This window comes from Pinus tabuliformis, chromosome J (genome assembly GCF_031772625.1).
Source record: "Pinus tabuliformis cultivar Carrire ecotype Pingquan chromosome J, CPIR1, whole genome shotgun sequence".
NCBI classification, from domain to species: Eukaryota; Viridiplantae; Streptophyta; class Pinopsida; order Pinales; family Pinaceae; genus Pinus; species Pinus tabuliformis.
Genome location: NC_142295.1, coordinates 1253143905 through 1253171640, shown reverse-complemented (window position 1 = coordinate 1253171640; position 27736 = coordinate 1253143905). Strand labels below are relative to the sequence as shown.

General features: G+C 36.9%; 1 pseudogene; it reads right to left on the bottom strand.

Annotated features, from left to right (window-relative positions):
- LOC149231752 (G-type lectin S-receptor-like serine/threonine-protein kinase At5g24080) lies at nt 1-26638 on the bottom strand (annotated as a pseudogene).
- Between the last annotated feature and the right edge of the window lie 1098 nt (nt 26639-27736).

The window sequence follows — 27736 nt, the reverse complement described above, 5'->3', positions numbered from 1 at the left end:
TTATTTGAAGCTTATTGAACTCATCCCATTTGCACTAGTGGAGCCATTGTCGGAGATAGGGTATATCTTCATGTCTCTATAAATGTTTTGCAAACCTTCCTCCATCATTTCAATCACTGATTGAGGCATTGGTGGAGCTTTCACTTCAATTGAACCTTCTAGCATTTTCACAACCAGGACCATGTATGGTATTGTGTTCACATCATCTTGGATGCACCAAAAAACAACATGAAGAGCAATTATCAATTGAATCTCATCCAACTCTCCACAAAGCCTTTTGTCCACTACTTTTGATGCATTTCTCTTCATCATCTCTTGCAAGAAAATCAAGAAGTATGATTTCTCAAAACAAAAGCATAGTTGCCATTACTCCATTTTCAATTTGGAAATTTGAAAGAAGGACCAGCATAAGCAAAAGAAAGAAAATACCTAAACATCCCATCCTAGGAAGAATAATTTTTCAGCTCCACGTGACATGTCAATATTTCTTCTTCCTCATATGATTTCCAGTAGGACCAAGTGATAGTTGTAGAAATCAACTTTGACAATGATAGGGTGATTGGTAACCCACTTTTGAGCAAGCTAGCCTCTGGTGCCCTTCACGATTTTAATATAATGTGAATGCTCCCTTCCCATCAACTTTTTTAGCCTAAAATCAAATGCTTTAGAGCAAAAGTTGTCATCTAGCAAGATGTTTTTAGGCTTATGTTGTAGTGCATGATCCTATCCCTACATTGCTTGTGAAAAGATGCAATTCATGTGTATGTGTTATATTCTTTCCATGACTAGTTCTAGTCATTTTTATGTTGTGTCGAGAGTGGGTCACACGATGGGAAGTAGCCTCCTACTTGAGGTTTGGGGCAGTGCCCTGAAAAAAGGATTTTTTTAGGCGGACCCAATAATGGTTGGATAGACACAAGAATGAGGCGCAGACCCAAGGATGGTGGGTAGACCTACACATGGTTTCACGCATGGTTTTTTCACATGGTTTTAGGCATAATGGTTTTTCCCATTGTATTTTGTAGATCCGATCTATTGAAAATAGCATTAAGAAAAAAAATCCTAATTTCATTTGTCCTTGAATTAAATTGGGAATAAAATTGTAATTCCACATCTCATGACAATTTGTTGTTTGGGAAATTATATGTGTTATAATTCCAACGTTAAATTATCAATTCAGGACTCGTAAGCTTCGAGGCACAAGCGCAGGTAATGCAAGATCAGAGCATCTAACCTAAACTAGCACCATGAAGTACAGAATGAAGTACGAATTATCCAATTGCTATATCTAATGATATCATCCAGAATAGTTGAAGTGGAGAAACCTATTTTACTGTAATCTAATCTATCTCAAAAAACTTGAATCACTATTCTATTTTAACTATGACTTATTTAACTTAAGAATAAAACAAACGACTAGTACTACAAATGCTTCTAAACTAAAACAACAATATTCCTAATTCAAAATTATTGCATGAGTTGCTCAAATATCATTTCACGGTATCCAAGTTATTGCATACTAGTAACACAAACCATTGTACTAGTCATACAAATACAAATTGCTATTCAAATTACCGCACATGTATTACAAGTTTAATGTATAAGCAATACCAATCACTTACTCAAGCAATCCCCGGGGTTTGTAAACTAATGAAAACTCATAATAACTCAAACTAATTCCTTCTATTCCACCTAGTTCACACATTTAATTATGAAAGTCTTCAAAGGAAATTAGATGACAATTTCAATCAACACTCCTATACTACTTTAATTTAATATATTCGGATTTGAAAGACTTAAAAAATCAAAACTTATATTCTTATTCAAAACCAATCTAAATAAACTTAGGAAATTTATTCTAAGTAAGAGGCCTTCTATGAGAAAGAGTAGTAACCTACAATTTCACTACAGTTACGTTGAATTTCAGAGCTATGCTACAACTCCTAAACATACGATCTCCATTAACGTTTTGTCTTACTTTTTCTGGACATTCCGTATAAAGCTCAATGTTACAAGGACTCTTCTGTGATTGATAAACGCAAAATATTTAAAATTATAAAGATCAAACCAAATTAAATCAATAGATCAAGCTCGTAACATAGTCACCACTGTTCAAAATTTATTAGAAATTGAAAAGCATCCTTCTAAGTGTTCTTGCTTGAGGAAATATGGTTAAGAAATCATTCATGCACATGAAGGATTAATTTTCACTCTTACCCTATTTGCAAAAGGCTAAAAAAGAATACGTTCTTCCATATTCGAGAAAAACAGAGCAAGTTGTTTAAATACAAAATGACATACAGGAAATCTAAGATCTATTTAGGAAACAACTTCAAAATGAATTGTTAATCTACAAATTTCAGTAAAACACGCCTCCTAAAATCTGTAATGATCACAAGACTCGACTATAGGTTGTGGTGGGCCCTTGCCACTTCCCGGAGTATGTCTTAAACTAATGCAATACCTTAAAAGTCAAAAGACATATCACTTATAGGAAAATAAATGTCGAGACCAGAATTGCATTAAAGTTCAATGAAACATCAATCCATAAATCAAATAAGAAGTATGGCACAATCACTAGTTTAAATGAGTGTATATCTCCCTTACAAAAAGCTATGCATATGTGTATATACCTCTCTTTACAAAACAACGACCTTTTTAAAGAGTTCAGTCGATGGAAATGGTTGCAACAAATTAACTAAGTGGAGTAAAGAATAGATCAGAGCCAAGTAAAGTAAAAGAATAGATCGAAGATAATCCAAATGAAAATATTCTAGAGAGTGCAACCAACTGTCCCAATCGTGGTCCTTCGCGTGGCTAGTCGCTGAAATTGTCAAACCCAGGTTTTCTGTACTTAACCCAGAATTTTGGCACTGGTTCTGTACTTAATACTCCCATGACCATAACTTCTTCATGGTGATGAATTTTTCCAAATAGTTTATGGGTTACCTGAATGAGGGTATTCTGAATAAAACCCACATCTCATAATCCTGATATTCTTCCCCACTTGATAACAAATTTTAGATTTTCACCTATAGGAATTCTGCATTTTGTACTTAGTTGTAGCATTTTGTTGTATGAATAATTTCAGCAATAGATCCTTGTGATAAATGAACTTGGCACAACCATCATTAGAACATCATGGAAAAATCATCTCTAATCATAGAAAATTCAAGAAAACTAATGATAATCAACCACAAAGTGTAAGATGTGAATTAGCGGGAAATTGTGGAATTATGGTGTGAGATGAGTTAAAAATATAGGAATTTAGGTTATGAATAGTGGCATTGTATGATGCAAAAATGGGCATATTTGAGGCCCAACATCCCCCCATACCTGAGGATTTTCATGTCCTCATGCAAACAAATCCCTTACTCATTGACAGATTCTTAACATTGTTTTGTAGATGTTCGTTCTTTGCAGGACAACATTGCTTGAATATTTGGAGGTGTTGGTTCTTGTGGAGCAGCACTTTTCACATTTAACATATCATACTAATTTATTGAGCAATACAAATTGAGGACAAGAAAGGAATGGATGAGGAAGAGATGATGGATGAAATGAGGTGGTGATGGAGATGGTAGGTATGTGAATAGGTGCTTGCATACTTTGTCATCATAAGGCCAATGTTTATAGGTGGTTTCCTTTATCATATCATGGCAATAATGACTTCATCCTACAAATAGAATGCTTGTTATCATGGAAGGAGAACACACTATAAAGACTGCCTTTATTAATGCACCATAAGGATATTGCTTTTAATATGGTCTTGCAATTAGAGTATATGACAAATGAATGGAAGGAAAACAAAAGGATAATGGTTTATGAAAGATAAAATGCATGGAATAAGAAGTGGTCAATCATTAAGTTTCTTAAACCTTCTAATGAATTAGAGAATCTTAAGCCAAATTTACCTCAAGTTTTACCTTTGTTGTTGATGTGCTTGGTGTTGCAAGATGAAGTGAATGATGGAATGGTGGGAGCTGATGTGATTTTTGATCTAATCTAAGAGGAAGAGCTAGAGCTACAATGGAGGTTGATTTGGATTTGTTGAAGGAAGTTGAGATGAGGGTTGAACTGAAGGTCCCCTTCTCCCCCATGCCTGAGGAGTTGTATGTCCCCAAACAACTGAGGAAAGGTGATTGTTGTTGTAAATTAATGGCCAGGCTGCTATATGGCAACCTTTACTGAAATGAATATACTGCTGCAAATGAAAATGGAAATGTTGATACAAAGATCCAAATTGCTGTAAATCTGTGTTGAGATCACAAAACCATGTAGTCTTCAACGGCTGCACACCCATGTGAAATTTTGCATATGTGAATAAATGGTGTCGATGTCGAACATAAGCAATAATCATTGGATTACCGACCATTGAAGAGGTCGTTAACCAATGCGAGATATCGCACCTTTGATGTCAATGGAAATCAAGGCACTAGGTACATTCTACCAACAATGAATGGTTTTGTTAAAGTCGAATGGATTGCAGAATTCATCCACGAAGAAACATTGATGTATTTCCTTAATAGATGACAAGGATACCTACCATTAAGGCATGAAGGCTCCCAAGTATCTTATCTATCACTAACCTTGTTCCAAGATAATTTTCTGATGTCGATGGGACAAGGCTTGTTGGCAGGTGGGCCTTAAGGGATCCCAAATCAACCAACACGAGTACGAGACATAATGACTTAAAAAGATACATGATTTGAAGAACTCATACAAATTTAAAAACTTTATTGGGAAATTTTCCCGCTAGTTACCTTGTTTTCAAGCAAAGTCCATGTCTAGTAGCACCAGACAAGTTGGTTTTCACAAAAGGACTTATTTTTCTCTTTATTATTCTATTTATTTATTACAATGCAAACTTTCCTACTCTATTGTAGAAAAGAATTCCTCCTTTAAATGAAAGATTACTTCTAATGAATCCATATGTGGATCAAGTACAAAGATATATTCATGCCCAGATTTAACATATAAACTTTAGAAGGTACATGAGCATGAAAAATGAGCAGTTTTGAAAGATGTTATACAAAGAATATTTGAAGATGAGAGTGGTACTTTGACTAGATTGTGATATGGAATCAATGATCGATGTAATCCTAATGGTATTGGACCATTTCTTCATTTGGACCACTCAGAACTCCTCATCGATCATTCCAAGCAAACTTGGATAATTGGTCTTCGGACTGCATACAAGGCTTGTTGCTACGCATGGTGAAAGTTCCTCGATCTCAGGTTCAGCAGGATGCTCCTCATCGGATTTGGTAGATGATTTCTTAATCTCCTTGGTAGATAGGCAAGAGGAATCAAGGGAGACTTCCAAATCCTTTTTTGGTTGTGGAGAGATAGATAATTTCCTTAATGTGGTCAAGATGAACTCTTCCTAAGAGGGAGATATCCCAGCTACTGCTAGGATTTGAGAAAGTACTTCGAGGGACATTCTTCAAACTCTCAATCATTCTTTAATTTCTCTTGTTGTTTGATGATCCCTATCTCGCAACATGAATCAGTACACAGGGGTTCTTACATCACCCCAAAAATGTTTTATCTTTAAAGAGCTTGAAATTTTAATCTAAATGAATTAAAACTACTAATTGCAACAAAATGCATCAAACTTGCTTACTTGGACAACCAAACTTTGGAGCAACCCCACCATAGTGGATGTGTGGCTCTTCACTCACGTCTTACCATACACTCTCTTCCCTTTGATTGTCCTACAAAATCCTCACCACACAACAACTACACTCCAATCCCTTTAGCACCTCCCCGACAACGATGCCAAAAATGTTGGGGAAATTATATGTGTTATAATTCCAACATTAAATTATCAAATTGGGACTCATAAACTTCGAGGCAGAAGCACAGGTAATGCATGATCGGAGCATCTAATTTAAACTAACATCATGGAGTACATAATCAAGTATGAAATATCCAATCCCTATATCTAATAATATCATCCAGAAAAGCTGAAGTGGAGAAACCTATTTTAATGTAACCTAATCTATCTCAAAAAACTCGAATCACTATTCTATTTTAACTATGACTTATTTAACCCAAGAATAAAACAAACGACTAGTACTACAAATGCTTCTAAACCAAACCAACAGTAATCCTAATTCAAAATTATTGCATGAGCTGCTCAAAGATCATTGCACAATATCCAAGTTATTGCATACTAGTAACAGAAAACCACTGTACTAGTGATACAAATACAAATTGCTATTCAAATTACTGCATAGGTGATACAAGTTTATTGTACAAGCAACAACAAACACTTTCTCAAGCAACCCCCATAGTTTGTAAACTAATGAAAACTCATAATAACTCAAACTGATTCCTTCTATTCTACCTAGTTCACACATTTAATTCTGAAAGTCTTCAAAGGAAATTAAATGAAAATTTCAATCAATGCTCTTATACTATTTAATTTAACATATTCAGATTCGAAAGACTTCAAAAATCAAAACTTATTTCCTCATTTAAAACCAATCTAAATAAACTAAGGAATTTATTCTAAGTAAGAGGCCTTCTATGAAAAAGAGTAGTAACCTACAATTTCACTACAGTTATGTTGAATTTCAGAGCTATGCTACAACTCCTAAACATACAATCTCCATTAATGAATAATGTTCTGCCTTACTGTTTCTGGACATTCCGTATAAAACTCAATGCTACAGGGACTCTTGTGTGATTGATAAATGCACAAGATTTAAAATTATAAAGATCAAACCAAATTAAATCAATAAATCAAGCTCATAACACAGTCATCATTGTTCGGAATTCATTCGAAATCGAAAAGCATCCTTCTAAGTGTTCCTGCTTGAGGAAATATGATTAAGAAATCATTCATGCATAGGAAGGATTAATTTTCACTCTTCCCCTATTCGTAAAAGGCTAAAAAACAACACGTTCTTCCATATTCAAGAAAAACAGAGCAAGTAGTTTAAGTATAGAATGACATACAGGAAATCTGAGATCTATTTAGGAAACAACTTCAAAACGAAATGTAAATCTACGAATTTCAGTAAAACACGCTTCCTACAATCTATAATGATCACAAGACTCAACTCCATTTTGTGGTGGGCCCTTGCCACTTCCTGGAGTAAGTCTTAAACTAATGCAGTACCTTAAAAATCAAAAGACATAGCACTTATAGGAAAATAAATGTCGAGACCATAATTATATTAAAGTTCAATGAAACATCAGTTCAGACATCAAATAAGAAGTATACCACAATCACCAGTTTATATGAAAGTATATCTTCCTTACAAAAAACTATGCATATGCATATATCCCTCTCTTTACAAAACAAATGCCTTTTTAAAGAGTTTAGTTGTGGAAATGGTTGCAACAAATTAACTAAGTGGAGTAAATAATAGATCAGAGCCATGTAAAGTAAAAGAAGAGATCGAATATAATCCAAATGAAAATCTTCTAGAGAGTGCAACCAACTATCCCAATCGTGTTCCTCCATGTGGTTGGTCACTAAAACCGTCAAACCCAGGTTTTATGTACTTAACCCATAATTTCGGCACTAGTTCTATACTTAATACTCCCCGGACCATAACTTCTTCGTGATAACGAATTTTTCCAAACAGTTTGTAGGTTACCTGAATGAGGATATTATGAACAAAACCAATGTCTCGTAATCCTAATATTCTTTCCCATTTGATTACAAATTTTAGATTTTCACCTACATGAATTCTACATTTTATACTACATTATGTACTTAGTGATGTAGCATTTTGTTGTATGAAGAATTTCGGCAATGGATCCCTGTGGTAAATGAACTTGGCACAACCATCATTAGAAAATCATGGCAAAATCATATCTAATCATAGAAAATTCAAGAAAACTAATGATAATCAACCTCAAAGTGTAAGATGTGAATTAGCAGCAATTGTGAGATTATGGTGTGAGATGAGTTTAAAATATAGGAATTTAGGTTATGAATAGGGTATTGTACGGTGGAAAATGGGCATATTTGAGGCCCAACGCTTAGTTAACTAAGTTAATTTGATTTAGTTAGCTCAGTTAATTCGAGTTGAGAGTCTAACTAGAGTCGTGTAGAGTGTCTCCTACAATTAGGAGTAGTAATTGAGTTTGAGTTGTAATTATTTAATTCAGTCTAACTAAGATAAAGTAAGTTAAACTAGTTCCAATTGATGGAGGAATTAGTGGGAAGTCTAGTAGTGGGGTGCAGCCTGATGTACAATATGGTGCTACCTGTCGAACAGTGGGGTGTTGCCTGAAGTGCAGTGTGTTGCTGCCTATAGTGATTAACCAGTAAACTGAAGATTCACTCATGCATGTCAGTTCAGAGAAAGACTTAGTTGAGATTGGAGTTCAGGGACAATGCACTATCAGTTGTAAAATCATCTAAAATAAATCGATGGTGCATGCAGTTAGAGAAAGGCCTATGAGGATTGTGTAATTCATAATTAAGGAATTTACTTATTAAATAGAGGCTAATTCCTTGAGGAACAACGGAAGGAAGTAGGAGCTTAGAAGGATAGGAATTTGGCTAAGTATTGGCCAAAGGCAGTCAATCATGCAGAGGATAGAAAATACTTGTGTAAGTTGAGCTCAAGGTTGAGCAGAGCATATTGTATTCATCCAAGGCTTGCTTAAGAAGCAACGAGATAGATAGTGATAGTGCAGAGGTTGCTCAGGCTTGAGCAAAGCATTGTAATCTTCTCATAATAGCAGGGGTTTTTAGTTATGGCTTTCCCCAGAAAATTATTGTGTTATGTGTGATTGAATTCTTTCTCTTATATGCTTCATGATTTCATCGATCATTTATTGTTTCTGCCGATGAGTAGAGTAGATTCAAGTCAATTATTTTAGCATATTACAATTTGCAGTTTGAATCTACAAGGAATTTATACATGGTATCAGAGCCAGATTTGTAGAAATTTCTACATGGTATCAGAGAAGAAATCACTATAGAAGAGAAGATTTCAAAGTTGTCCTTTCAGATTGATGGATCTCTAGTTCAGGGCAGATCTAAAAGACCCTATGTGCATAATTCTCAATGGAGCTAGAAGGTTGCTAGTGGGAAGATCAATGAGTTAATGTTTAATGACACAAAAAGGAGTTTTGATCACTGGTATTGGTAGATTGAGGGACAGAGAGATTTCCCACAGGGATATCAAGACTTAGAGGGAGTCTAGTTTCAGAGGGAGAAGCCCCATGGAAGTTAGTACTTCAGAATCTAGGGAGATTAGACTCATTACTGCAGTAGTTACAGCGGCAGAGCAATAGCAACAACAGTATGAGTAGATTAGTTTTAGCTCATGTATGCACCTTGAGGCAAAGGTTAGAGACTTGGTGGTTGAGAGGGAGCATGAATTACCTCTCAACATGCACCCTCATAAGCAACCTCAACAAGTTGTGGAGCAACCACAATTGGAGAAATAGGGAGGATATCTAGTAGAGGGAAATTTCAAGCCAAGTGGGCAGAGGGAGCACATGTAGCCATACCTCCAAGTGTGAGGTGGGGCGATATGAAACCTTAGTCTAAGAGTTTTAGAAACTGGGTGGGATCCATTGAGGTGTTTTTTGTCTCATGGATCATTACCTTTCTAAGGGGGCCCACAATATCCAATAGCATGAGGATTAATGTTAGTCGGGTACTGAGGAGTGCAGAGCAGTGTTGACAACAAAGCATGAGACTTAGTAGAAGAGCCAACAATAACACAAGTTTTTTCCCAATAGATAGTTGTAGACATAGTTGATTCAGTTTATTTTGTTTGGATGCTTTTGGGTTGCAGATGTTGCAGTAGCAATAGAAATAGTGACAAGAGTTTCATGCAGAACATTCCAAAGGTACCAGATCAGGATAGAGTTGAATTCCTTTCTTGTTGAGAGGGAGTGTTGAAAATAGCAACAAGAAATGTTTAAAATAACATTAAGAAAAAAATCCTAATTTAATTTTTCCTTGAATTAAATTGGGAATAAAATTGTAATTCCACATCTCATGACAACTTGTAATAGTTAACTAAGTTAATTTGACTTAGTTAGCTCAGTTAATTCAAGTTGAGGGTCTAACTAGAGTCATGTAGAGTGTCTCCTACAATTAGGAGCACTAGTTGAGTTTATTTTGAGTCATAATTATTTAATTCAGTTTAACTGAGTTAAAGTCAACTAAACTAGTTCCAACGGATGGAGGAATTAGTGGGAGGTCCAGTAGTGGAGTGTAACTTGCAGTAGTGGGATGTAACCTACAGTAGTGGGGTGTAACCTGCAATAGTGAGGTGTAACCTACAGTAGTGGGGTGTAACCTGCAATAGTGGGGTGTAACTTGCAGTAGTGGGGTGTAGCCTGCAGTAGTAGGGTGTTGCCTGCAGTAGTGGGGTGCAACCTGATGTATAGTGTCATGCTGCATGTCGAACAGTGGGGTGCTGCCTGAAATGCAGTGTGGTGTTGCTTGTAGTGATCAACCAGTAAACTGAAGATTCACTCATAATTAACTCATGCATGTCAAATCAAAGAAAGACCCAATTGAGACTGGAGTTCATGGACAATGTAATATTAGTTGTAAAATCATTTAAATTAAATCGATGGTGCATGCAGTTAGAGAAAGGCCTATGAGGATTACCAATTCATAATTGATGAATTTCTTAATTAAATAGAGGTTGATTCCTTGAGGAAAAACGTAGGAAGTAGGAGCTTGGAAGGATATGAATTTGGATAAGTATTGGCCAAAGGCAGTTAGACAGATAGAGGATAGAAAATACTTGTGCAGGTTGAGCTCAAGGTTGAGCAGATCATATTGTATTAATCCAAGGATTGCCTAGGAAGTAGTGAGATAGATAGAGATAGTGCAGAGGTTGCTCGAGCTTGAGCAACGCATTTTAATCTTCTCATATTATCTGATTAATGCAATATACAAATAGCAGGTTTTTAGCTGTGCCTTTCCCCAAAAAATTATTTTCTTATGTGTGATTGAATTCTTTCTCTTATATGCTTCATTTCATCGATCATTTATTATTTTCGTTGATGAGAAGAGTAGACTCAAGTAAATTGTTTTAGCATATTACAATTTGCAGTTTGAATCTACAAGGAATTTCTACATAGTCAAGGGAACTACAATTATGTTTTAATATAGGGTTAATGGATTGGGGTTTATGAATGCTTCGACATGTATATAATATATATAACATTGAAAGGAAAATAATGAAAAATCAATATGGTTTTCCTAGTTTTTGGTTCCATGAGGAAATATTTGTGTATATTTGTTCATTCTCGCCATTGTATATTTTATGCCTTTAAGAATTAATCTGCATGTAATTTATGTACAGGGTTAAAACCTACATTTGGTATCAAATTTGTTTCAGCTTCAAGGGGACACCTTTGTGCTTGAGGGTTTTATTGCTTGAGCCTATGTTAGACCCTGTTATAGTGGGAGATCTATGGGATCGATTCTAATTGCAGTGAAAGGAGATGACGAATAGTAGAAAGATAGAGATCGAGAAATTCATTGGACAAACTTTTGAGCTGTGGAAGCTCGTGTAGAGGATTTGTTGGTGGACAAAGATTAGTGGATTGTTGTAGTTCCAGGTACAACATCAACAGGAATGTAGATAAAATATTGGGCGAAGTTAAATCAGAAGGCAAATAAAGCAATATGATTGTGTCTCTCAAATTTAGTATTGTTGGATGTATCAGGGGAAGCTATGACAAAGTCTTTGTGGGACATGTTAGAGACTTTGTATCAATCTAAGTCCCTAGTGAACAAATTGTTCCTGCATAAAAAATTGTATAACCTGAGGATGAAGGATGGAGACTAGATGACTGAGCATCCGAACACCTTCAATACTATGGTAAGTCAATTGTTATATGTTGATATTAAAATTTCAGATGAAGATAAGTACATCATTATGTTGTGTTCTCTACTAGACTCGTGGGACAATTTGGTTGTTTCCATTGATAGTAATACAACTACTTTGAAATTTGATAAATAGTCTCATCCTTGTTGTTGGAGGAGATGAGATGGAAAAATATGGAGAGCTAGAATGGAGATGCCTTGTTTGTAAGAGGACAGTCCCAGAATAAAAATAGAAACGAGTCCTAAAGTGGGAGATCTAAATCTAGAGGGAGATCTAAATATCCAGGAAAATCTATAAAGGTATGTTGGAAATGTGGAAAAGAAGGGCACTACAAAAAGGATTGTAGATCTACAACTCCTAAGAAAGGAAATGAATTTGACAATGCTCCTTCTGCAGAGGCGAAAACTACCTCAGATGAAGATGGGGATGTGTACTTGGATTCTTCTGTTACACATGTAGATCGAGAGGGATGATTGATTGACTCAAGTGCATCCTTTCAGGTGACTCCCCATAGTGAGTGGTTATGCGAGTATGAGATATATGATGGTGGTGATGTCTTCCTAGGTGATGACAGGAAGACCAAAATCACAAGACGTGGAAAATTCAAGATGAAGTTGCAAGGTGGAAGGATCAAAACACTTCTTGGTGTTCTGCACATTCCTGCATTTGCCATAAATCTAATTTTTATAAACAAGATGGATGATGTAGGTGTAAAAATAGTGTTTGAGAAAGATAATTGTAAGATAATTCGAGGAGCGCTACCATTGATGAGGGGAGTTCAGATTGGAACTTTGCACAAGTTGTTGGGCATTATTGTTATCGATGAGTGCAACATTTCTATGGTTCCTCAAAGTGGAGAAGAAAATCTTGTAGTTTATGGTGAAAATACTAAGTTATGTCATAAAATACTGGGACACATTGGAGAGAAGGGCCTACGAATACTACATGGTAATAGTATGGTAGAAAGTATGTTTAATTTCTCTTTGGATTTCATGAACATTATGTATATGGGGAGCAGAATTAGGTGAGTTTCTCCTCTGGTGCTAAGAGGGCAGAAGGGATATTAGAGCTTGTGCACAGTGATGTGTTTGGAACTGTGTCGGTTCCATCACTGAGTAAATCTATGTATTGTGTCTTGTTTATAGATGACTTCTCGAGGAATACATGGATATATTTACTTAGAAAGAAATATGAAGTCTTTGATAGGTTTAAATAATTTAAGACACTACTGGAATATCAGATAGAGAAGAAGTTCAAGGTGTCGAGGATAGATAACGGTGTAAAGTTATACAAGAAGGAATTTGAAGAGTTTTATAAGAATTGTGGTATAGTGAGGCAAAACAATACTCCATACCCACCTCAACATAATGGAGTTGCAGACAGAATGAATAAGACACTGATGGAAAAGGCAAGGTGCATGCTTAGTGGTGTTGGGTTAGGAAGAGAATTTTGGGTAGAGGCAATGGATACTACATGTTACCTATGTAACAGATCAACTTCATCAATGTTGGAGGATAAGACTCCACATGAGGTATGGACAAGTAAGAAACCCTCTCTGTAACATCCTAGGGTATTTGGTTGTGATGCACATGTACATGTTCCAAAGGAGAAAAGAGCCAATTTGGATACTAAAGCTAAAAGGTGCATCTTTATTGGGTATAAATATGGTTTAAAAGGTTACAAGCTTTGGAAACCATAAACAAATAAGGTTGTGTACAATGGAGATGTGGTATTGTTGACACCTAATCCGAAACGGATGAGGTGAAGCTGGACAGTCATCTAGAAGATGAACTGATCCGTTTTGTATTTGTATAAATAAAGTACTAGCTAATGAATAAATATCAATTAGTGTTTTCTCTCGTTCAATTGTTGGAGTTACCCTGGCCTGACATGGTATCAGAGCACAGGTCCCAAATTGGTTGTAACTCCTGGTCTGTTCTGTCCTGAACGCCTCTGAGACTGACACTGCCCTCTCATGAGACTGCGCCCTCTGTTCTGACATGAAGACTGCGCCCGTTGATGCGTTTCTGCTCAAACCTACCTCATTCCATTCAAACGAAATGGTATGCGTTTCCAGGTAATCGTTGGTGCCTTCATGACTGCGTTAATGGTGTATTGATGCAAGCTGAGACTGCGTTTTTAAAAAAAAAAAAAAAAAAAAAGAGTTGTGGGTATATACTGCGTTTTTTATGATGCAAGAAGACTGCGTTTTTAATGGTTGTATTGATGCAAGCTGAGACTGCGTCTTTTTTTGAGCACGGTCTTAAGGAAATGTGACTGCAAGTATGGTGACAGCGTTTTTCATGTGATATATATATTGAATGTTCACTGTGTTGGTGCGTATCAGAGCGTTATTCTGGAAAACATTTAACATTTTTGGTATCAACTTACAACGCATTCTTACAACGTTTTTGGTATTCTAACGGTGCTATTGATTGTATGAAGTGAGGCGAGCGTTCAATGAAGTGAGCGTTCGATGGAATTGTGACACTTCAATTGTTGATTGAGAACCACAAATACATTTGTGCATTCATACCAATAGATGCCACAATGCGTTGTAATTTGCAATATAAACCAAAATGGCTGCAGAATTTGACATTAGCCTTGAATATATGCAATGGTATATGGTGAATATATATTGGTGACTGCATGCACTGTGATATATTGAGCGCCCTCATTTTTTTTTGATTAAACAGTGATATATATTGATATATGGAAAAGCAGTGAGCGCCCTCATTTTTTGTTAAACAGTGATATATATTGATATATGGAAAAGCAGTGAGTGCCCTCATTTTTTTGTTAAACAGTAATATAGTGATATATGTGAGCAGTATTTGAGCAGTGAACACTATTTGAGCGCCCTTTGATTTTTGAATAGTGATATATGTGAGCAGTGAACAGTGTATTGAGCGCCCTTGTTTTGTTGAACAATGATATATATATGTGAGCAGTGATATATATATATTGTTGGAATGTTAGAAGAAAAATAAAGTTGCATAAGGCAATCATATAAGGATTTTTTTTTCTCTCAACAGAAGTGTTTTTGGCAGAGATAATTTTTTTTTACAGAATGCATTCAATCATTTCAATGGTCGGAATAGTTCTCACTGGCAAGGAGAACTATCCTGAATGGTCTCGGATGGTGAAACACACCCTCATCTACAATGAGCTATGGAAAGGTGTGTGTGTCGGAGAAGAAGACAGAGACCCTGTGCAGCCCACATCAGACAAAGAACTCGCCATTTGGGAAAACAAGAACAACAAAGCCTTTGCATTGATCGCAGCATCTGTAAATGAGGAAGTAAGTCGTCATATTTCATCCTATTCCACTGCCTTTGAAGCTTTACAAAAGCTGAAAGAACTCTATGATACACATTCTGCACTTGAAGTTGTTCAGCTCATGATTAAACTCTTCACCCTTGAACTGAAAAATAATGATCCTCTTACTCTTGCTTCTGAAATAAAGTCTATAGTGCATGATATTAAATCCACTAAGGTTGAGCTGGATATCTCTCTTATTGCCTTTCTCAAAGCACTCTATCCTACCTACTCTAACTATCTTGAGTCTTTACAAGCAAATGGAAATCTTAAAGATATAACCTTTGACACTCTTGTGAAAAAGTTTGCTGAAAGAGAGAAAGCCTTTGGAAAGAAAATAGTCCCTGAATCTTCTGAAGAGACTGTTTGCCCTGCTCATAAAGAAAAGCATCCTGCTCAAGATTCTATAAGAGGAAGAGGTGGACGAAGAGGAAGAGGAAGATACTTCAGAGGCAGGGGGGGCAGACATCCTCAAGCAGAAAAGGCAGATCTGCATTGCATTCGCTGCAAACGAAATGGATCACATGATGCTTCTACATGCAAGCTACCATGGGACAAAGTTGAGCAGAGAAGAAATCAGCAGAAAGGTAAAACTGATGACACAGACAAAGGTAAAGCACCTGAATCCGCTCACTATATTGAGGCACAATGTAACATTGGAGTAAATGAAGACTTGTTTAATACTTCACTTGCTTCTTCGAAAAATGACTGGTTGCTTGATTCAGGAGCAACCTGTCATATGACTTATAGGAAAGAATTTTTTGAAGATTTCACTGACAATGTTGATGAAGCAGTATACTTTGCAGATCAGTCAAAAATCAAGCCATCAGGGCTTGGCACAATCAGGCTTAAACTGCCTGGTCTTCCAGACTTTCTTCTGGATCATGTTCTATATCTCCCACAGCTGAAGAGAAACTTGTTGTCCCTGGTCCACATCCGCCAGCAAGGTCACTCCATTCACATGTTTGATGGCAAGCTTGAGGTAAGAAAGGCATCTGACCACTCACTTTTCATGAGGGGTATAGAAGAAGAAAGACTCCTTAAACTGCAAGGAACCTCTGCTCATGCACAACATTTCTCATATATTTCTCATCATGAAGAAGATGCACTTCCATCAAGTTTATTATGGCATGCTAGATTTGGACATTTAAACTATGATAGTCTCCGCTTGTTGAAGAAAAATGGTGTTGCTGGTTTGCCTACAATTCCTAGAAAACATAAACAATGTGATGCTTGCATTCTAGGAAAGCATAGCAAACAGTCTTTTTATGATTCACATTCAAGAGCACATAGGAAGCTTGAACTTATTCATTCAGATTTATGTGGTCCAATGCCTGTTCCTTCTGCAAATGGAAATAAATATATCATGACATTTATTGATGATTACACCAGAATGTGTTGGGTTTACTTATTGAAGAACAAATCTGATGCTTTTCAAACATTTAAGAATTTTCATAAGTGGATTGAAAATGATGCACAATCTCATATTGGGTCTATTCACACTGATAATGGAAAAGAATATACATCAAATGAATTTGAACACTATCTTCGCCAACATGGGATTAAACATCAAACAACTGTGCCTTATAATCCTCAACAGAATGGTGTAGCTAAAAGAATGAACAGAACAATTTTGAATATGGTACGATCCATGCTTTTCTTCAAAAATGTAAAGACAATGTTTTGGGCTGATGCTGTTCTATGTGCTGCATATATAAAGAATAGATGTCCATCTAGTGCTATAAGAAACAAGACTCCTTATGAATTGTGGTATGGACATGTTCCTTCGGTAAAACATCTCAGGATATTTGGTTCCACCTGTTATGCTTTAATACCAAAGGTACATAGAAACAAACTTGGTGCTAGAAGTCGTAAGTGTATCTTCCTGGGGTATTCAAACACATCTAAAGCATACCGCCTTTATGATGAAGTAAACAAAAAGTTTGTTTTATCTAGAGATGTCATTTTTCTTGAATCATCCAAATCTGACAGTGTTGTTGAGCGGCAACTTGATCACTTGGATAGATTCACAAAACCGAAATCATTTCAAGAGTTTGATAATCATATTCCACATCTTGAAGGGGGGATTCCTATACTAGATCAACATGTGGAATCTTCTTCTGAAGAACAACCTCCCGTGCATGACACTCCAACAACGGATGATGCTTTAAGTGATGTAATTGATAGAATTGGGAGACTCAATCTTGATTCAGACCCAACTCAATCAACAGAACAGCCTGGACCATCTCAGAAAGGTCCCCCAAAGTGGCTGACAAAGACACTTGAAAGTGTTCATCCTGATGAAATTGGAAAAACAGGAACCCGAAATTCAAACCGACAAGATGGAGGTGATGTAGATAACTCTAATTCACCTGTTGATATGGATGTTACTTATGATTGTGAATTGAACTTGTCTACAGATTTTGAACCAACTTCCTTCAAAGAAGCTGCTTCTCATGATGAATGGAAAGAAGCGATGAAGAAGGAGTATGATGCCCTCATAAAGAATGGCACTTGGAAGCTGGTTGATCCTCCATTTGGAACCAAACCAATTGGCTGCAAGTGGGTCTACAAGAACAAGTACAAAGCTGATGGCTCACTTGACAAGCACAAAGCTAGGCTTGTGGCAAAAGGTTTTGCACAGAAGGAAGGGGTCGATTATGAGGAAACTTTTGCTCCCACAGCAAAATGGGCCACCATCTGGACACTCTTTGCACTAGCTTCTCAGAACGGTTGGAAAGTCCATCAAATGGATGTAAAAACTGCATTCTTGAATGGAGATCTAAAAGAGAATGTTTTTATGTCCCAGCCTGAAGGATTTGCTGTGAAAGGACATGAACACAAAGTATGCAAACTTGTGAAGTCCTTGTATGGCCTCAAACAAGCACCACGAGCCTGGTATGAAAAACTAACTGAGCATCTTCTGAAACTCAACTTCAATCATTTTGATCTTGATGATGCAACTTTATTTGTCAAGAAAGTTGGCAAAATAGTTGTATATCTTGTGGTATATGTAGATGATCTTTTAATGACAGGGAACAATGAAAGCTATATTGCATCCATAAAGAAAGAATTAGGAAATTTTTTTGAAATAACTGATTTGGGCTATGTTCATTACTATCTTGGCATTGAAGTAACCCAACACCCAAAGTCCATATTTCTTTCTCAAAAGAAATACATTGGAGATTTGTTATACATATTTGGCATGACAGAGTGCAATCCCCTTTCTACTCCAATGGAACAAAACTTGAAGCTCACATCTACTGAAGGAAAGGAATTTGAGGATGCAACTAAGTATAGACAGCTTGTAGGAAGTCTCATCTACCTCACTACTACCAGACCAGACATTTCATTTGCTGTTGGAATCCTCTCCAGGTTTATGCAAAGGCCTTGTGAGGGACATTGGTCTGCTGCAAAAAGAGTCCTAAGGTACTTGAAGGGAACTCAAGACCTTGGAATCAAGTATACACAGGTGGACGACTTCAACTTGATTGGATACTCTGATTCAGACTTCGATGGAGACAAAGAAACTGGGGTATCTACTTCAGGATATGCTATGAGTCTTGGATCAGGAGCTATCTACTGGAGATCACGCAAACAATCAGTACCAGCAGATTCCACAACAGAAGCAGAATACGTGGCAGCAGCTGAAGCAACGAAAGAAATTGTGTGGCTCAGGAAAATTCTTGAAGATTTGCAGGTAAAACAAATACAATCAACTCCACTCATGATTGATAACACATCTGCAATAAAGTTGGCCAAGAACCCAAAGTTCCATGATCGTACTAAGCACATCAATACTAAATATCATCTGATCCGACATCATGTTGAGGCCAAAACAATCCATCTCCGTCATTGTTCCACAAACGAGCAAATTGCAGACATCTTCACCAAAGCGCTTGGAAGAGAAAAGCTTGAAAGATTCAGAATGATGCTTGGACTCACCAACATCCCTTCAGATTAAGGGGGGAATGTTGACACCTAATCCGAAACGGATGAGGTGAAGCCGGACAGTCATCTAGAAGATGAACTGATCCGTTTTGTATTTGTATAAATAAAGTACTAGCTAATGAATAAATATCAATTAGTGTTTTCTCTCGTTCAATTGCTGGAGTTACCCTGGCCTGACAGGTATTTAGAGAAGTGAAGGATGTTGTGAAACAAGAAGTCCTACCAAAGGAAATGGAACTAGAGAAGATAGAGTTTGAACTGAATGAGGGAGAATTAAACTCCATAAAAGAACATGAACCAAAAGAAGAAGAACCACACACTGTGACTTTGCGAAGATTAGTTCGGGAAAGAGGGAAGCCAAACAGGTATACTCCATCTTATTTTCGTTCAAATTTTGTTTTATCTATTACTGATTATGATCCCATAACTGTCAGGGATGCACTGGATTCAAAGGATGGAAAACTCTAGAAAAAGGCCATGTTTGAAGAAATGGAAGCCTTGGACAAAAATGAGGCTTGGGATTTGGTGGAGTTGCAAGCTGGAAGGAAACCCATTGCTAGCAAATGGGTGTTTAGGAAGAAGATGAATGCAAAAGGCAAGGTGGAGAAATGCAAAGCTCCGTTAGTAGCAAAAGGTTATTCCCAGGTGCCAACAATTGATTTTGGTGATATTTTTTCTCCTGTTGCAAAGTTAACTTCTATTGGGTTACTTCTACTTGTTGATGTTGCTTTTGATTTTGAGGAAAAATAGATGCATGTGAAGACAACATTTCTTCATGGGGATTTGGAAGAAGAGATATACACGAAGCAACCAAAAGGCTTTGCAATGAAGGGTAAGAAGGAACTGTCATGCAAGTTAAAAAAGCCTTTGTATAGGTTAAAGCAGTCACCAAGGATGTTGCATCAAAAATTTGATACATATATGTGGGGACTTGGATTCACAAGGAGCAAAACGGATCACTATGTGTATTTTAAATTAATTGGTGACCATGTTATTTATTTGGTCTTATATGTGGATGACATGCTATTGATTAGAAATGGCAGAGAAATTATTCAGGCTGTGAAGATCCAATTCACAAGGAGAAAAACGGATCACTCTGTGTATTTTAAATTAATTGGTGACCATGTTATTTATTTGGTCTTATATGTGGATGACATGCTATTGATTAGAATTGATAGAGAAATTATTCAAGACATGAAGACCCAATTTCCCTCTAAATTCGACATGAAGGATTTTGGTGCGGCAAATTATATTTTGGACATGGAAATTAAATGAGATTGGCCAAAGAGGAAGATCTGGTTAAACCAGAGGAAGTATGTTGAGACAATATTGCAGAGGTTTAATATGCAAGATAGTAAACCTGCGAAGGTTCTTATCCTTGCAGGTGCAAAGTTAGCTGTCGAATAGTGTCCCAAGACACATGAAGAGGAAGAGGAAATGTTTCGTGTTCCATATGCAAGAGAAGTTGGTAGCTTGATGTATGTAATGGTTTGTACCAAACCAAACATTTCACATGTAGTGGGAGTATTGAGCAGGTTTATGTCAAAACCAGGGAGGAGAATTGGACAATAATGAAACGGGTTTTTAGGTATCTATGTGGCATTATTGATTATGGTTTACGCTAACAATGAAGACTAAGATTGGATAGAGTGTTGGGCATATGTGGCTTTGTTGATGCAGACTGGGCTGGAGATCTGGATTAGAGAAGATCTACAAGTGGGTATGTATTTAACCTATTTGGAGGAGCAGTCAATTGGATGAGCAAGAGATAGTCTGTAGTGGCACTTTCAACTACAAAGGTTAAATACATGCAACCACTCATGCAAGAAAGGAAGTAGTCACGATTATAGAGATTTTGTTAAAGTATGGGGTTTGTATAATGAGCTATAAGGATAGACTGTGATAACCAAAGTGGAATTTTCTTAGCGAAGAACCCTGCTTATCATTCAAAGACAAAGCATGTGTTCAATATCACTTTGAGGGATATGGTTGAAGACAAAAAGGTGTAGTTGGTAAAGGTGGACAATTTAAAGAATGTTGTAGATTCATTAAAAAAGTTTGTGAGCACTGAGAAGTTTTCTTGGTGTAGAGAAACAATTGGTGTTGCATCCCTGGATCAATGACTATGCATTCCTATGCCCCCCTGTGTGGAAAGAAAACAACAAGTGGGAGAATAGTGGGTATGTGTTATATTATTTCCACGACTAGCTCCATGAGTTGTTATGTTGTGTTGGGACAGGGGGTTCATGGGGTGGTAGCCCCCTTACTTAGGGTTCAGGGTAGCGCCCCAATTTTTATTTTCTTTTAAGCGGACACAATAATAGTTGGGTAGACCTAAGGATATGGGGCAAACCTAAGGATGGTGGATGGACCTACCCATGGTTTTGTGCATGGTTTTTTGCACATGGTTTTGGGCATGATGGTTTTGCCCATGGTATTTTGTAAATCTGATCAGGGAAACTACAATTATGTTCTAATAAGGTTAATGGATTGGGGTTTATGAATGCTTCAACATGTATATAATGTATTGTAACATTGAAAGGAAAATAATAAAAAATCAATTTGGTTCCCTTCATTTTGGGTTTCGAGAGAAATATTTGTGTATATTTTTATGTTCTTGCCATTGTATATTTTCTGTCCTTAAGAATTTGTTTGTAGGTAATTTATGTATAGGGTTAATACCTACAATTCCCTGAGCTGTAGCTAAGGAGATGTTGTAGTGAGTATCCCAATCTAGAAACCTTGGCTCATTTGAAGATGAACGGAATAATTATCTATCCAGGGATCCATTTGGAAGAAACTCATAAGCAAGGAGCCTAAAATGAGTAATTTACAAGTTAAATTTCAGTAGTAGTTTTGTGATCCACATTTTAGCAGGGGTTTGTTACCTTAACATGTAATCTGGGATTCTAGCCTATTCTTTGCTAAGATGAAGATGTCAAAAATCAAAAGGAATGCAAACAAACACTCACCTTTGTAATCCCTCAGAGCAATATCCACAGAGACGGACTAAATTCCTATGGTGAATGGCACCAATTGTTGTCACCTCTGTTTTAAATTCCCTCTCTCCTTGTGGCAGCAATCTCTCCAACTTTTTCATAGCAATCAAAGTTCCATATGAGAGTAGGGTTTCAGGTTAGAAATCCCATAACCAGAAGCTACACGAGCAATTAGACAAGCAAAGATCCTGACATGCAAAAATTACAGAAATATTGCTATAATTGAAAATGATTGAACTTCCAGTGTAATAATTTGTTTGCAGAACAATCACAAATATGTATCTTGAAGGCTCATTATTATTATCGTCACTACAATCTGGTGAAGAATTTATAGGCAAACACCCAATAAATGGTCTACGTGAACCAACTGGATCCATGTGGGTAGACTCAATGTGGGTTACCTTTAGTATCAAGGCAAAAGATACCATTCCCACAGATTCTGACAATACTACAGGGATCTGAAACTACAACCCAATCTACAATCCATCTGGAACTGACATTAGCATCCCATTTGTACAATCTCAAATTGCCATCATGTTCGAGAGTAATTTGCCTCAATGCTCGACCAATTTTTGTTATGATAAATATGTATTAACTCCTTTGAGGGCTCACCATAGTTCATGATAAAAATTCCAGACATATTGAGGAAAGTAACCACAAAATTGGTCAAGTTATATATCACAGGCCCTTACCAATATGAATAATTGAAAGATTCATAAGGGATATTGGCTCTTCCTATCGCAACGTTGCCAAGAATTTGAGCATCTTATCACAAACGAGAAAAGGGCAGAGCTCACTGCCACAATGAATGAATGAGCAAACCACCTCTCCCGCCTCCATCATGACGTCACATTGAAGATTTGTGAAGATATTATTTAGGTATTGTATGTTGTAGCATTCAACCTAAAGCGTGGAGGGTGGCGAGCAGGAAACTTGTTCAGGCTTGCAACAATCTCACACCTATGTCAATGCGTAGCTGACAAATGTTGCTTGAACCAACTATTCCTGGTTGACAACTGTTTGCTCGAACCAATGGTGGAAAACAAAAGGGGAGACAAAACTTCATTGTGAACTGATTCACAATGAAGCACCTATCGGTGTAAATGTGTTAATTAATTATGAAACCTTTTTTTCTTATATCTTTTTAAACCAAAATGAAAAATTGTATTCATAAAGTTTGTGTTGGGGGCATAGAAATTACATCAAAATGAGGCAATTCCAAAGGATAATATATGCATAAGATGTTTCTCTAATTTCCCATCGTAACAAAAAAAAAAAACTAGATATTTTGGGCCTGTTACATCAGATGGTATAGATTTTCCAAAACACATTCAAAATTTCACAACACTTGGAAAACATACTAACCATTAGGAGGAGGCAGGACTAGATCTCCATGCTTAAACTCCCTAGATTGTCACTGAACAGGAGCATTGAGATTAGGAAAATCAATCTTCTTAAGATGGTGTTGGAAGAAGAAGGCTCCAAACTGTTGGCAAAGAGTAAATTGTAGATCCTCAAACTACTAATGGAGGATCACCAATTCATCCTTGGTTTTCTACATCAATGTTATGTGATCAATCAACATTTCCTTGGAGGAGATCACATTAGAAACAAGTTGATTATATTTTGACTATAGGTTAGTGATATCCTCTTGGAGCTGTTGAATCTCGTTCACTAAATACATATGCTCATCTCCAAGTTTGTGTGACATGATGAAAAACCCTAAGAAATTGAGACACTTGGCTCCACTCCAATCTTCTCTGCCTATACTGCTACCAATGAATGAAAATGCAAGTCCTACTTGTAGGGGCCCAAGCAAGAAGGTCTCCACTCTTCTTTCTTCATGACTAACAACCATCGAATATTAAAAGACTAATAGATTGTGACAATGCTAGTTTGCCCAAATATGGAGATTGGAAAAATTCTACCCTTCCTTGCATGCATTGATTACACAATTTAACACCTCAACAACTACCCGAGGGGGTTTCTTCCCTTCTGCTTCTATAAAATCCAATGCACATAGGGATGTCCAACTACTTCCCCTAGTTTGAGCAGAGACAACCCAAAAATCCATTGCACCCAACCAATAATTCCAAACCAATCTCGACATAATCCATAAAGCACAACGAATAAAGGTGTCTACAAAGGAAGAAGAGAAACAATCCAAAATTACCAAGCATAAGAAGCATATCTTACCCCATTTCTAGAGTTCCCTTATCACATGCCAAGAATAAAAAATAGCCTAACACTTCCATATCCATCGTATTGTAAAAGGCAAAGTGACGCGTAACTTCCTTCAGGAGAATATATCATGGCCCAAAGTGGAGGAGTTATCGTTAGGCAAACTATTCTTTGCATTGATCCACATATTAGAAACCATGAAAGTCACCATTCTAATTTCACTTTGCATGTACTAACTAAAGTAAGAGATTGCATTCCATAAATGAATGAAGGATCCCTTGATAACACCACATCCAACATGACAAAGGATAGGCTGATACCATCATGAATGATATGGATAAGACAAGCCATTAGAGCACACCCGTGGATGGGATGGTTTGACAACTTGTAATCAACAAAGCTAAGACCTTGTACCATAAAATCTTGTAGGGACTCTTCAATAATTTATATTGGTGATCCTTCCCATGGTCTCGTATGAGACTAGTTAACTTTGCATGCGTACTTTTCTTCCAAGGTGCCATTTGGCACAAAAAAATAATTGAACTAAAATGGATTAAAACTTTAGCCATACAATTATGGAATGAGACAATAAGACTCTTGATCATTAATGCAGTGCCCCTATAGCCAGAGAGGAGCCTTTGTTAGCCATATCATCTGCGACCTTATTATGCTAATGCAAAACATGGTGTAACTCATGATTGAAACTTTTTTAACATAACTCAGATTCACCAGATAATATTGTGAAGATGCATGTCTTTTGGAAGATAGCCTATAACTAAGTGTTTAATGATAATGTTGGAATCCCCAATGATGGAAAGGATGGGTAGTTTTTGGGCATAGGCCAACAATAAGCCTAGAAAAAGTGCATAAGCCTAAGCCTGATTGTTCGATCTAAATCCTAGTTCCAAAGAAGAAGTTAATTTTGTTAATCCATAAAGGCAAATAATAACCCTATTTTTCCCTGCCAACCTTCTTTTTTCTTTGAGACAAACTATAAGAATATTGATACTTACATTTAAAACCATAAATTTTTTTAACCATTTATTAATTTAATATATATATATAAAACAACCCTGGTGTTGTTTTTTCGGAATCCAAATAAAAGTTTAAAGTTTTTTTTATTGCGAAATAAGTTTATGATATGAATTCCTTTGCCCCTTTATATTTAGAAATTTTATTTGTGTTACTTAATTTCGTAAATATTTTGACCAAGAAATAAAATATTTTTATTTTATTTATTTTTTAAATATAAATTAAATTTTAATTAGAAAAAACAATAAATTTATTTTAAGAAATATTTTTATCAAAAAATAAAATATCTTTCTTTATTTAATCTTAAAATATAAATTTAATCTAAATTAGAGAAACGATATTGTAAAAAGATATTATCACCAATATTGTATTAAATTAGACCAATTTTAATCCACGATTACTACTGTTGGCTGCACACAGCACGAGATTATATATACATCACGACATTTCCCATTCACCTCTCTGAATCTGGCAGATAGTATAAAATACCTAGGCTTTAGATTAGAGCCTCTCAGATACAAGATAGTGGACTAGACATGGCTCATTGCGAAAGTGGAAAAGAGACTTCAGGTATGGTACCATAAATATCTATCTCGTGCAGGCAGATTGACCCTCATCAAAGCTGTGATAGAAGCCACCCCAGTCTACTGGATGACCCTGGCTTGGATACCGAAAGGTATTTTGAATAGACTACAAAGTATATGCTGCAGATTCTTATGGAAGGGTAATCAACCGGGCAAGCTTTTCGCCTGGGTCAAATGGGACACAATTGCAAAGCCCAAGAGATGGGGAGGATGGGGCATCAAGAGGCTTGATCTATTTTCCAACGCACTGGCGGCTAAGCTTGGCTGGCAGCTTATTACCACTAACAGTCTCTAGTCCCGAGTTGCTCAAGTGAAGTATATTTGGCCTATGAATCTAATGGACTAGTTTAGACAGCAACATGGAATAAGAAATAACATATCCAACATATGGAAAGCAGTCATCAGTACACTACCTCTCCTGCGTGAAGGCATTACGTGGCGTATCAAGGAGGGAAATGTTGTTCGTATCGGTTTGGACCCATGGGTAGGCTGTGGTAATGCACATAGACTATCAGCAGACTTAATAAGGTATTTACACAGCAGGGGTATCACCCACATCAAACACATTGGTGACAATAACAACTCCTCTTTTCTTCAGCAGGCATGGAAATCGGCTCGAGAATTGGACATCCCAGTTCAGTGGCAGCAGGATTGGCAGGACTACACGGATGCCCTTACCCAGGCACACATCCGTCTCACTGAAGGACCGGATGAGATCATCTGGGCTTTTGCCAGACATGGTGTATATTCTCCGAAACAGGGTTATATTAGACTAATGGAACCTCACAAGCCTCAAAACATACTTTCGACTTGGAAATTGCTCTGGAAGCTTAAGGCGGCCCCCCGCTCTCGATTACTGATGTGGAACATCCTTTTTGATAAGATTCCTACAGGGACTAATCTGATGAAAAGATCGTTTCATGGCCCGTTTTGGTGCCACCTGTGCCGCCATGATGAAGAAAGCACATAACATATTTTTCTAAACTGCCCCACTTCTAAGGAACATTGGAATTCCATAATTGCACACTATCCTTCCTTAAATAACTGGCATGGGCACAATATTATGGATGCCTGGAACACATGGTGTCAAAATCACAATGGAAAATCCAAAAACATGCCTCTTCTTGTCTGTTGGTCATTATGGATTGCCCGAAATCAGTCTATCTTCAATCACAGATCCCCCCATTGGCCTGCCATCTTGCTCCATACCATCGCAGATTTCGACCTTCTTCCTGAAGAGGATTCCAACACCCCTCCCCGCACCATCATTCCTGAAATCATTGACAAATCTAAACCCTGGGCATACTTTGATGGCTCCGCGCAGGAGGCAGGATGTGGGGTGGAGCCATCCTCCACCTAAATGAAAATCATTGCTTCAAGATCCAAATTAATTTAGGCAGGGGAACTAATAATTATGTTGAACTATGCACAACAAAACATATTATACATTTTGCATTGGAAAAACAATGCAGACACCTTCAGCTGTTTGGTGATTCTAAAATCATATGCAATTGGTTGAATGATGCATCAAACTGCAATGCATTTACATTGAGGCATATTTTAGAAGAAGCAAAAAGATTGATATCATCTTTTGACTCCTTTGTCTGTCGACACATTTATAGGGAGCAAAACACAGGGGCAGATCACCTATCTAAAGAGGCAGCGCTTAGACAAGGGAATGATTGGTTGATACAGGAAGAGATTGATGGGACTTACTACCAGCATTACCACAGACCCTTTGAGGAGCCAGAGTTAATGGGCTATAAGCCCCATATCTATTCTGATTATCCTTGTATATATTGCACATATTTTGTTGAGAATGCAACAAGATGATGTA